At 33.5% G+C, this 12,873-nt stretch overlaps 1 protein-coding gene across 5 annotated transcripts in view; it reads left to right on the top strand.

Moving 5' to 3' along the window:
* Positions 1-12,873, top strand: part of LOC309667153 (uncharacterized protein) — a 727,466-nt gene that overhangs the window by 25,747 nt on the left and 688,846 nt on the right. The window lies entirely within an intron of this gene.

Raw genomic sequence — 12,873 nt, 5'->3', positions numbered from 1 at the left:
AGCTCTCTCAGTTTTTATTGTCTGTTTTCTCTTCTTTTATCTTCTTAAAATATGGAGCCCATATTTTTATTTTTCTGAGTGCCCAGTGCTTATTATGTAAAATTTTATATTATTGGTTAATATATTCTTCATCTATAAATGTCACACTATATTTTCTTCTTTCTGTTGCAAATATTTTTTTCACATAAATAACTTATAGGTACTTTTTGTTTGTTTGTTTACTCATCCATAAATGGGCAGCAGAATGAAGAACGATTATCTGAAAAACATATCAAATAAATTAAGTTCTTTTTGCACTCTTGCATTTTGTAATCCTTAAAAATCAACCTAGAGTACCGTGTAGGACTGGGTAGCCTAGGTGTGTAAAATAGGTACCCTCCACTTTATGCCATTATTTAATATTTTACAGTAATGTGACCTTCCTATTTAGTTTGTAGTTTCATTTACATGTATCTTGCTTTGAAATAACAGAGCTACAATGTGAGGAATTGTAGCTATCTTCACTTTCTCATCCACAATTCATTTTCTAACACCATCCCCACTTCTGATTTCCACCTTAACCATGACACTATAACTGCTCTTCTCTCTAATACCAGTGACCGCCATGGTCCATTAGCCAAGTCTAACAGACAATTCTTACCTCTTATTTTCTTTAAGCATAGAGCAACATTTGGCCACTCCTTTATTCTTGAAACCTTGACTCATTTAACTTCATTTCTTCTGCCTCTTCTATCTTAGTAATCAGTGTCTTGTCTTTGCTGGTACATAATGGAGTACCTGAGATTGTCCTGTATCCTTTTTCTCCTCTTTGTCTCTACCCACTTCCTAGATGATCTCCTGTAAATCTTTGGTTTTAAATACACTGTATATGCTGTGGGCTCCCAAGTTTATATTTTAAGCTCTGACATCTTTAAGTTCCAAGACTTCTATATCCAAACTGCCTACTTGATATGTCTTCTTTAATGTCTCATAAAAATCTCAAACATGATATGTCCAAAAAAATGTTTTGTGTTTTGTTACCTATTTCATTTATCTTCCTCCTTTAGCCTCCCAATCTCAGGAGTTTCATTGTTTATTAAGAAACAATCATCCACTCAATTTTTCAAATCAGAGACTGAGGATCCTCATCTGTATTACTTCTCAAATCTACACTCAGCAGCCAGAAGAATTTCTTAAGAACCTAGATCATGTCACTTTGACTTTCCTACTAGATTCCTTTAATACTTTCCATTTCTAGTGCAATGACATTGGAACTACTTATCACAGCTTTATTTAATTCATGAGTCTTCATTTGTTCTTCTGCCTTCCTTTCCAAACTCATCTTGACCCTTTCCACAATCAGTCTGTGTGCTTGATTATATTGTTCTGTTTTCTTTTTTATTTCAAGCCCCTTTCATTCACTGGACTTTCACCTGGCTCCTACAACTGCTGGATTGCTATTGCCCCATATTTTTGAAAGACAAGTTTATTATCATCCTTTAGTTATCAATTTGAAAGTCATGTCCTCAGAGATGCCTCCATAACCACTGAATCTAAGGCAAGTTCCTCATCCTCCTTTACTACCTGCTGCTGTTTATCACAATCTGTAATCTTTTTTTTTTTTTTTTTCATGACAGGGACCTCACCTATCTGATTCATAGCATTAACTCAACTCCTTGTGTGGCATCTGCATGTCTAGATAAAGACTCTAGAGGCCCTAAGCATTGATAAGATGGTAGACCCCTTCTCCAACAAACATTAAGTTTAAAATATATATGAAACTGCAAAATAAGTTTGAAATATAAGTCTGATCTTTATCATGATGACTGTTTTGAGTGAATAACATAGTAAACATTAGAATTTTTCTCATATTTTTGGTGATCCTACTTTGAAGGCACTTTTTTTTTAAAATATAGAAGTTTCAAGTGTACAGCATCATCATTAGGTATCTGTATACACCACAAAGCAATCACCACCACAAGTCTAGTTACCATCCATCACCATTCAATTGACCCCCTATATCCATTTTCCCATCCACCCCCAATTCCTCTTCCCCTCTGTTAAAAACTAACCAATCTGTTCTCTGTATCTGTGAGTTTGTTTTTGTCTTATTTTGTTTGTTTGTTTAGATTTCACATATGAGCTAAATCATACTGTATTTGTCTTTCTCTGTCTGACTTATTTCACTTAACATAATACCCTCGAGGTCTATCCATGACATTGAAAATGGCAAAATTTCATTCTTTTTATGGCTGAGTAATAGTCCACCATATATATATATATATATATATATATATATCACCTCTTCTTTATTCATTCATCCATTTTTGAACACTTAGGTCGTTTCCATATCTTGGCTATTGTAAATAACGCTGCTATGAATATAAGGATGCATATACCTTGTTTCCTGGCTGTCTTTGTAGTTCCTTTTTCTTTCTTCTTCTCTTTCACTCTTCCCTCATGTTTTGGTGGTTTTCTTTAGTGTTATATTTAGATTCCGTTCTCATTTTATTTTGGGTAATTAAGGTTTTTCCTGATAGTTACTGAGGTTAACATATAATATTCTATATAAATAGCAGTCTGTTTTAAGTTGGTAGCAACTTAAATTGGCACACATCACAAAACTTTTATCTTTTTATTTCCCCCCTATATTTTATACTGTTGATGACACATTTTACACCTTTTTATTATATGCATCCCTTAACTAATTATTGTAATTTAAGTTAATTTTACTACTTTTGTCTTTTAACCTTCATGCTTGCTTTACAAGTGGTTGATCCATTCTATCTTTATTATATATTTACCTTTCCTAATGAGATTTTTACTTTTGTATGTTTTCTTATTATTAGTTCATTTCTTTTCAGCTTAAAAAAGTTCCTTTAACATTTCTTGTAGGGCTGGTTTAGTGGTGGTAGACTCCTTTAGTTTTTGCTTATCTAGAAACCTCTTAATCTCTCCTGAGTGATAACCTTGCTAAGTAGAGAATTCTTGTTTGGAAGTTTTTTTTCTTTCAGCACTTTGAATATGTCATGCCACTCGCTTCTGAAAAATCTGCTGATGACCCTTATGGGGTTTCCCTTGAATATAACAAGTTGTTTTTCTCTTCGTGCTTTTAGGATTCTCTCTTTATCCTTGCCATCACCATTTTAATTATAATGTGCCTTGGTGTGTGTCTCTGTGGATTCATCTTATTTGGAATAATTTTGGGCTTCCTGGACCTGGATGTCTGTTCTCTTCCCCAGATTAGGGAAGTTTTTAGCCACTATTTCTTCCAGTAGTTTTTCTGGCCCTTTATCTCTCTCTTCACCTTCTGGGAAGAAGGTATAATGAGAATGTTATTCCACTTGATGTCCAAAAGTTCCCTTAAGGTATCTTCCATTTTTTAAATCCTTTTTTAATTATGCTGTTCTGTCTGGGTGAGTTTCATTGCTTTTTCTTCCACCTCACTGATTCATTGTTCTACTTCATCCTGTCTGCTATAAGACCTCTAGTAAATTATGACTTCTGTTTTGTACTTTCTTTTTTTCCATCTCTTTGTTGAAGTTCTCATTTTGTTCATCTATTCTTCTCTTGAGTTTAGGAAACATCTTTATGACCATTACTTTGAGCTCTTTATTAGGTAGACTGCTTATCTCCATTTCCTGTAGTTCTTTTTCTGGGGTTTTGTCTTGTTCTTTCATTTGGAACATATTCCTCTGCCTCCTTATTTTGCCTAAATGTCTGTGTTTGTTTCTGTGTATTAGGTAAATCAGCTACCTCTCCCAGTCATGAAAGAGTGGCCTTATGTAGGAGATGTCCTGTGGGACTCAGAAGCACAATGCCACCTGGCCACCAGAGCGAGGTACTCAAGGGGTGTCCCCATTGTAGGCTGCATATGCCTTCCTGTTGTGGGAGGGCCATGCTTGTTGATGTGGCATGCCCTGGCCAGCTGTGAGGCCTAGGCGAAGCTGAGGGATGGGGGTAGCTCTCATCAGGGTGTGTGCATTGGAGGCGGGGTTAGAAGGAGAATTCCAGAAAGGCACCCACCAGCACTGGCATTGGCAAGATAGCCTGAAATTGCAAAAATTGTGCCTGCCAGTGTCTCAGTCCTTGGGGAGCATCCCAACTGATTCTTCCCTCTCTGGCAGATGCTTTAAGATTAGTGTGTACCCTTCACCTATGGTCTATGCACTATTCAATCTGATGTTTTTGTGCTGGTTTTCAGGTTGAGTGAGTCTATGCACTAGATTTTTAAGAGCGGGTTTTCCATTCCCTGCAGTTCTATAGTTTTTCTGGGCGTATTCCCTGTTGGTTTGGTTTACAAAGCCAGGTGTTTTAGGGGCACATCTCTCCTGTGCAAGACTTAGGGGTTGGGATACCTGATGTGGAGCTCAAATCCCTCGCTCCTCAGGGAGAAGATCCATACCTTTGTAACCCTTCCCAATTGTGGGTCACTGCTGCTGGGGTGTGTTTTTTTTTCCCCTTGGTGATACCGTGTCTCTGCCTCTCCTACCTGTCTTGATCTTTGTTTTGGAGGCTCTCTTCATCCAGTTTTCAGGTCCCTTTTTGAAGGAATTATTTTATATGTAATTGTAGATTTATTGTGTTTGGGGGAGGAGGTGAGTTCAGGATTTTCCTATGCCGCCATCTTGAACTTTCTCCTGATAGCACTTTAAATACGTACTTAGATTGTCTTGCAGGTATTCTTATGTTACTTAACAAATAATACTTTATTAACAAATAAAGAAATGAGTGAATGGATATTGTAAATTTGATTGCAACATAAGGATTCTTAGTGCTTCCTGATATCTTGGGAAAAGAAAACTGTTCAATTCTTATACTCAGGAAGTCTCTTTTCAGGTGGAAGTCTCAAAACGTCTTATCAGGTATGTTTTTAATTCATGTAGGGGGGACAAAAGCCTTGATGATCAACTGAAAATTGGAATTATAACAACTTTGCTGCCAATCAAAGATGGTGTGGAAGATGGAGAAACTCATAGAGGAAAAAGGTTTATGGTGAAGGAAGTTGCTGCCTCTGCTTTTACTGTTGCAACTATTACTTTTCTGGATATTATAAAGGAAGTAATTAAAGAAGGAGGCTATTCATAAGAGGAGAGGATGGTCCTGGATTTAAGGCTACAAAGGATAAAATTTCCATTACTTTAGGACACTGTGCTGATTATTACTCCTACAGAAGACTTTTACCTTTATTTTGATAAATACAGTTTTATTAAGGGATTAGTCTTCCAAAATTTGCTGCATACCCATTACTTAGTCAACTCCAAAAATTGAATAATGGTGTTTTTAGATAATATATCATCATTGATTTTCAAAAGGAGCTCAATGTATTTTATCTCAAGGACAATTTTAGTTTCAAGATTCTTCTTATCCCCACCATTGTTCCTCACCACCCACCATCTGTTGTGAATATTAGTAAGGATATGCACTTGCTTTTTGCCTTCCTTTAGTATTCCAATTTCTAAAGAAAGTAGAGATCCTGGGAGATACTGCCATTTTTCAGGTTTATTACCTGGCAAGTGTTTTTGACAGACCAATTACAATTTTGCAAAACAACATTCTTATATTAATATAAAATTGGAAGTCCACCATAGAAAATGCCTTCAGTAGGGCTGATAAACATAAGAAATAGGTAAGGAATATGGACATGGAGAGAGTGTAGCATGTCTTTTGCCTTTTCATTATTTACACCTTCTATGGATTTGATGTGGCGAAAGATTCATCTTGCCATATTCAAGAACCTTACAAGTCAGCTTTGACATAGAAGATGAAGTAAATTCTTCAGTTTCATAAGGAGGATATTTCTGATGATGATCTTTTTACACTGAAACAGCATAATAGATGAAAGAAAGTGAAACATAGCCCAGAATGAAGAAATGTAAATATACAAATTAATCACATCTGAAATAAAAGGCATGTATATTTTATTGTTCATTTTGGTCAATTTCTGTGAGTGGCTGGATGAGGGACAACACTGTAAATCTGCTCCTGCATTGCTAGCTTTCCAGGAGGACTTATTCACAGTTCAGAATCCAGACTGAAATAGAGTTGGTTATTCTTTTTGCAGCATCACTGCAGGTGTTCCTTGCCTTTTAAACCTAATACCCTACTACTAACATTCAAGTTTACAGTACAAATAAACAGAAGACTGATTATTTGCATTACAAAATAATATATGATTTTTAACAAGATTCTTCTATATAATAAGTCCTCCTCCAAAGTTCACAAAAAATGGGAATCAGTTTATCAAATGTTAATTATTCAGCCTTTCAGGATCACAACTATTACGCTTTCTGTGAGATAACCTTGCTTTTGGAAATAAATACTTTCAATGCTTGGCACTTTTCCTAAAGAAAAATAGCAATTAGTGAAAACAAGTTACTTAAATATTTAGTTCAGCAAGCTGTCATGTTTGTAGGTAATAAAGGCTTAAATACAATCCACAGCTTTCCTAGGGGCAAGCAGAGTTTCCTCTTTGCTGAAGTAATATGATCAGATATTCTAGGTTTTGTATGCTTTTAGACATTGCCAGAGTTTGCACTAGCTGTAAGCAGCTAAGAGTAGAGGTGACAGGTAGGTCAGAATATAATGAATTGTAGTAATCCTAGCACGAAATAACAGAAGCACATCCGAGGGTTTTTCTCTCCCTGGGAGACTCAGTAAGATATACCCTAGAAAGGCTCCTAGGATGGTAATAAGATGACTGTGCAACCTGATTAATATGGACCTCAACAACAAAGCTCAGACTCTAAAATCAGTTCAGTGTTATGAGCCCTAAGACATTGAGGAGGATATACTAGATGTCAGAGGGAAGAACTAAAAAGAAATAGAAAGATTGATGTTGAGGAGACCCTATGAGTAATAATTTAGTCTTGTCTACATGTAGCTTTAAAAAGTTGGATGATATCCAAGCCTGAATGTCAGAGAGACCATTATGTGGCATGCAGAAAGCCATCATAAGGCCCATGGGGATGGGAAACAGACCGGAGTGTGTCATCTGTGCTTATCTGACACAGAAATATATTGGTTCTGAAACCAACATTCATAACAAATAAGCAGATACAAACTTATATTTCATATATATATATAAGCAAAGCAACATATTAAAATTACTATTCTTTTTGTTTCATGTAAATACAAATATATACTGTCACTTAAAGGACACAGTCCTACCCTCAAAAAGCTTATATTTCAAAACAGATTACAATGTAAATGGTTTCCACTTATAGTTTACTATTAAATTGCCCTATTTTTTTTTACTTTTGTTTTTCAGAATATCCTATGTGCTTTTAGCTATTTTTCCCTTGGTACTTTTTGAGATTCAAAAGGAGTTAAGAAAAGTGATGTTTATAGAATAATAGAGGCTGTGATATTGAGGATTATAGACACCTATAATCAATGGACTATAAAGTGCCAACATTTAAAGTAAACATTTATTTTAATAGATTAAAAATTCTTATATAAAAACTGAAGTGCATTAAAGAATGTTAAACAATCCAGTTTTGTTTTTCCATAACAACAGGCGGGAACTAAATCTAGAAAGATTCTTGGAATAGAATACTGAACTTGTAATGATAGGTTTGTTTTTGCACAGGGAGTTGTGTGTTAGTGGATAAGAGCTGTGTCCACAGGACAGAAACATGCAAGGAAAGCCAGATTTGATTAGTCTTCCAGATGCTGGCCGCTAACTATTTCGTTTTCTCTGGGTGGACAAAATTTTAAAATAGTGGCCTGAAATAGCTATAGAATGCCAAATAATAATTTTAAAAATTAAAAAATTTTTTTCCTATAAGCTTTATTTCAACTATCAAATTGTATCGAGTTTCCCTCACATGCTCTAAAACTGTTCTCAGATAGCAGTGAACTTTGCGTATTCTTAACTAGGCCACATTTAATATAGAAGCATATTTTTAGATTCATTCTTCTCAAATTTTACTTACGAATCTCCTAATGTGAGTTTATCTTGAGTTCTACCCCAAAGAGCAAAAATAATGCTATTTCTTAATCTTACTCCAATAGTAATATGTATATATACAAATAACATTTACATATATAAATTTTCATAAGCCAACACATTTAACTTTTTGACAATGATGGTGATTAGCTAAATTTCTAAATTTTCCTTCTTTTACAGGCCACATTTTATTGACATTTTCAGAAACTTCTTAAGTAGCACAATGTGGTATTTTATTTTAATGCCTCTATAAGAATCCTTGTGTAATTTTATATACTTCCTGCAAGTTATACATTTATATTTGTAAGTTGTTGTTCAACCTGATTCATGGTCATGTGGTTCATACATATTAAAAAGCATGAAGTTCCACTGATTTTATTTATATTTTAAATTAGAGATTTCATTCCATTTATATATTTTATGAAAATGCTTACATGGTACTAGTTTAACTTAAGTAAGTGGGCAATCAGTTGCCCAGTACAGCCACTTGTTTAGGAAAATGATAGTCATTTATGATTGAGATACATTTATATGCAAGATGTAATCACAGAAAGGGTCACCAAACCTGTTCTTTTCACTGTAATTGAATTTCCAATTCATTGAGGGATGACTGATTTAATGCCTAAATGAATACTCTAACTTTGGTAGCAAACTACTCATCATGACAGCAAGTAGTTTCTTGGTCTGTTTAGAACGTGTCAAAATTTATGTGGCATTGCATGCACAAAGACGAAAAAAATAGAAACACATATCTAAGGAGAATGGAGCATACATTGTATTATGTGATCTTCAAGTTTTCGAATCATATGTGTCATGAGTCCAAGAATTAAACAAAAACCATAACTACTGTGTTTCATGTCTATACCATACCTTTTAACTTCATATTTTCAACTACTGTAACTATGCTGCTATTTTATAACAGTTGTGCCAATTTAAAAAATTACTAAGAAATATTATATGCTTGCTATTTGAGCTAAAAAAAAAGCCCATTTTTAATACTGAAGTAAATTAATTCTTCTGAGAAAGCTGTGGATTATATTTAAGCTCCTTGTTAATTATATTAATAAGGTTAATCATGGTTCATATCATTACAGACAAGTGCGAGTTCCTAAGCACAACTAGAGGAACATCATCTCATATATTTTCCCAGTACTTTATAATATCTTCCAAATGAAGATAATTCAGCAATAAAATTGTTTCAAACAACTGGTCCCACAATTTTCATGTAATAATAACAACCAAACGATTTCTACCTAACATTTACAAAGGGTTTTTTTTTTTTTTTAAATACATGCATACTTTATCTAACATTTTACTGTTGCAATTAATAAAATATGGTTTTAGGCCAAAATAGGGTATGTGGAAAACCTGAAACAGAGGTGCACACTGTAATTGGTTGAGTAGTAAGTGGTTCATTGCTTTCTTATCCTTTATCCATTATTTATCTATTTTGAATGACGTTTTGTTTTAAATGTTCTGCGATTCCTTTTGCAGGAATGGTGACTTTTGAGCTAAATGTTTGAAATGTAAAGAGAATGACCTCATATATATTATATCGCATTATTATGTATTTTATCCCAAACAGTTTTACCTTCCTCTCCATTAACACAACCCTTTCTTTTGTTGTAAGAATTAGCACATGTTTATACTTACAAGATTAAATTTATTTTGTTAAAAATAAGTAAAGTTATATCCAGGATTTTTAATAACATTTTTCAAAGTAAGGTCCCAATTAGGCCATTGACCCCCTTTTAATTAAGATAAAAATTTGGTTTCTCTTTTAAGTGTTTTTGTTCTCAGTGCCTTTTTTTCTGAATCAATTGTCGTGTGATAAAAAGGATTTCTGATATTTTTGCACTCTAAGAAGCATCCACTTAGAATAAGGAAAGAAGGAAATGGAGTTAACATATATTGAATTCCAACTTTTCTTACTTAATCCTTACAACAGTCATCTTATTAAGCATTATTGTCATCATTTTATATTTCTGGAAAATGAAGTTCAGAGATATTAAATAATCTATCTGAGATCACACATTTAGCCTGTGAAAAAGTTGGAATGCAAGCCCTGGTTGCCCAGATTCCTAAGTCTTTACCAACCTTTAGCTTTGGGAAGGTTTGGGAAGCTTTGGGAGGAAACTGCAGGAGCAGATTCTTGGTCCCAGGTGTCAGAAATATAAAGATGCTATTATTGTGATTCAAAATCCAGTAAAAGTTAGCAAGTCTGACAATATTAGAAATATTGTCCTTCATCAATATCCATAGAATGAATGGAACAGAGAAAGATAATCTTGATGTTGTCTATAATACATTAATTATTTTAGAAATTTAATAATGTATATGAACATTTTCATAAATTGAAATTTTAAAAATATTTGAAAAGACTGACACATTTTGTTACTTGTGTGTTATTTGAAACTTTCATTTGCATTTGAACTTTCTTCTACTTTACTTGATAAAGAGGTATTCAGAGTACCAGGAACAAGTAACATTTGTGTTGGTAAGGGGGATAACATTAAACTTCTTTGCTGTAATGAATGTTAAGAAATATCTAGAAGTGACAATAGAGTTAGAACATGCAAAATGCCTAAAGAATGAATGTTTCGAGATTATTCAGAAATGATATTCAAGCAGAAAGCGATTGCATAGAGCTAATGTCATATGTCATATGTGCTTTGGGTCACTCCCATAGAAAAAGAATGACCTCTAAAAATAAGTCGCTGAATTCCTATTAAAATTAAAGGCATGACTCTATTTTCCATGATATTTTACACCATCCAAGCTCAAGAGTGAGTTGACTTTCTATCTAGATCAGATATCAGTGATATAAGGCCATGGACCAAATCTGGTTAGACACCTTTTTTGCATATAAAGTTTTACTGGAACACAGAGACACTCATTTGTTTATGCATTATCTATGGCTGTTTTCATATGGCCCCAAAAGCCATATGATTGTTACTATTTGGTCCTTTACAGAAAAATTTTGTCTACCACCCTGATCTAATTGAAGGACTAGAAATGGTACTCATTTGCTATGTACATAATATTCAAACATACTCTCTTTTCTTCTCATCAGTTATGTTTACTATTAGTGTCATTCAAGAAAATGAGGTTTAAGAATCAGTGTTATCAGACTTCAGAAATCTCTTCGCAGACATCCATCCACTTTCCCCTTTTTTTCTTAAAAGTCCCTCTCTTTCCCGTCTCCCTTTCTTTTCTCTCTCTCTGTCTCTCTTTTTGTATAATTTCCTCTAAGTCCCCTGTATTGCATTTAAGTGTTGCTTTATTTATTGTTAGCCTAATGCATTGAATGATTTCACAGGATGGTGTGTGCCCTGGCATATTATCTTGTTGAACTATTCAATTAAATATGATAATGTTGAGCACATTGACACTGTTAAACACTCAGGTGAATGAGCAATTCACTGTGAAGTGCAGAAGTATTTGAAGTCATCTGCATGTCTACAAGCAATATATTTTTATATGAGTACTTCAGGTTTCTAGTGAATGGTACATGCTAGGGAAAAAAAGCTACCAAGAAATTAGAATATATAGAAGGCTTAAAAGACATCAGAGAAATTATAATTTTTAATTGTTTCCTGACATATGCAAAAAGAAATGTGTAAATAGGATATTAAAAGGTTTCTCCAACAGTCATAAAGTGGTTCAAGTTTACAAAGCACTGTACTTAACTCATTTCTATAGAGTGTATCACCATAGTCCTCAGCCTTTCTCAAAAATGTATCATTTAGAGGTATTTTTCCTCAAAGTCTAATTAGTATTGTTCTATATTGTTCCATTTCGTATCATTTATATTGCAACCTTTTTTTCTGGAAGTTGGATAGTTAAATGTACCCTGAGCTACTTAGGGCATGTTTAGCTATGAAAGCAACCTTTTAGAACATCTGGGGCACAAAAATAAAGAAGGTTCCTGATCAATGACATGTAGGTGGCAACTGAAGAAAAATAATCCCTTAATATTGTGCTGAAAATTCAAATTAAATGTCTACTTTGACTGGGAGGTCTTTGTTTCTGAAAATTAAATCTACTGAGAAGCCCTTTTGTTCTGTTGGAAAAGTCCCATTTCTGGCAGGAAAGTGCTAGAATGCAATTATTTTTCACTATGATTTAGAGAGAAATGAAAGAAGATGAGACTGTTTAGGAAATCTTCAAAATAGTTTAAACGTATTTTACTTAAAAATGTTCAAATAATCTGATTGTAACTCGTGTGATGAAATATATAGTGTCTTTGACTATACAGATTTTTATATATATTTATACATCTGTTAGATATTCCTATACATGTTAAAGTTCTGGACAAATTCTTCCCTGACTGGGAATTGGAATTGATATATAATTCAGAAAAATGGAAAACATTTATTAGACCTCCGTGAGATAAAAATGTAGTTAGTTCTTAAGTAATTACAAAATATAAAACTCATAAAACCTTATGTTTCTATTTTCAGCTTTTCAGTTCTTGTTTTTCACACCAAAAACTCAAAAAAAAAAAAAAAAAGGAAGTAAAATGCCTGTCACAGGGCTTTGCAAATAATAGTATTTGGTATGTGTGTATATATATATACATATATATATATACATATATATATGTATATATATATATTTCTTCTTTCATTCATTAATATTATCATCAATATTTGGATATAGTTATGTAGAAATGGGCAAGGTAGGTGAAATACAAAGTTTATTTGTTGATTCTATGATTCATAAAGACATTCCACATACCACTGCTCAATTTCATTCTTATTTTTAAAATACTGCTTTATGTTGTAGTGTGTAGTCATATTAAATCCACATCATTACCTGCTCTTCTTATAAGCCTATACCCTTTTGCCTATAAAGCCATACTATTTGCTTTTATTTGCTTACTTTTGAACCAGTATCTGCTTCCTTCAAACTATTAATTTGACCTTCATCAATAAAACGGG

Source organism: Balaenoptera physalus (assembly GCF_965194825.1).
Source record: "Balaenoptera physalus genome assembly, chromosome: 9".
NCBI lineage: Eukaryota > Metazoa > Chordata > Mammalia > Artiodactyla > Balaenopteridae > Balaenoptera > Balaenoptera physalus.
The sequence above is the reverse complement of the archived record's forward strand: the minus strand, read 5'-3'. Positions and strand labels throughout refer to the sequence as shown.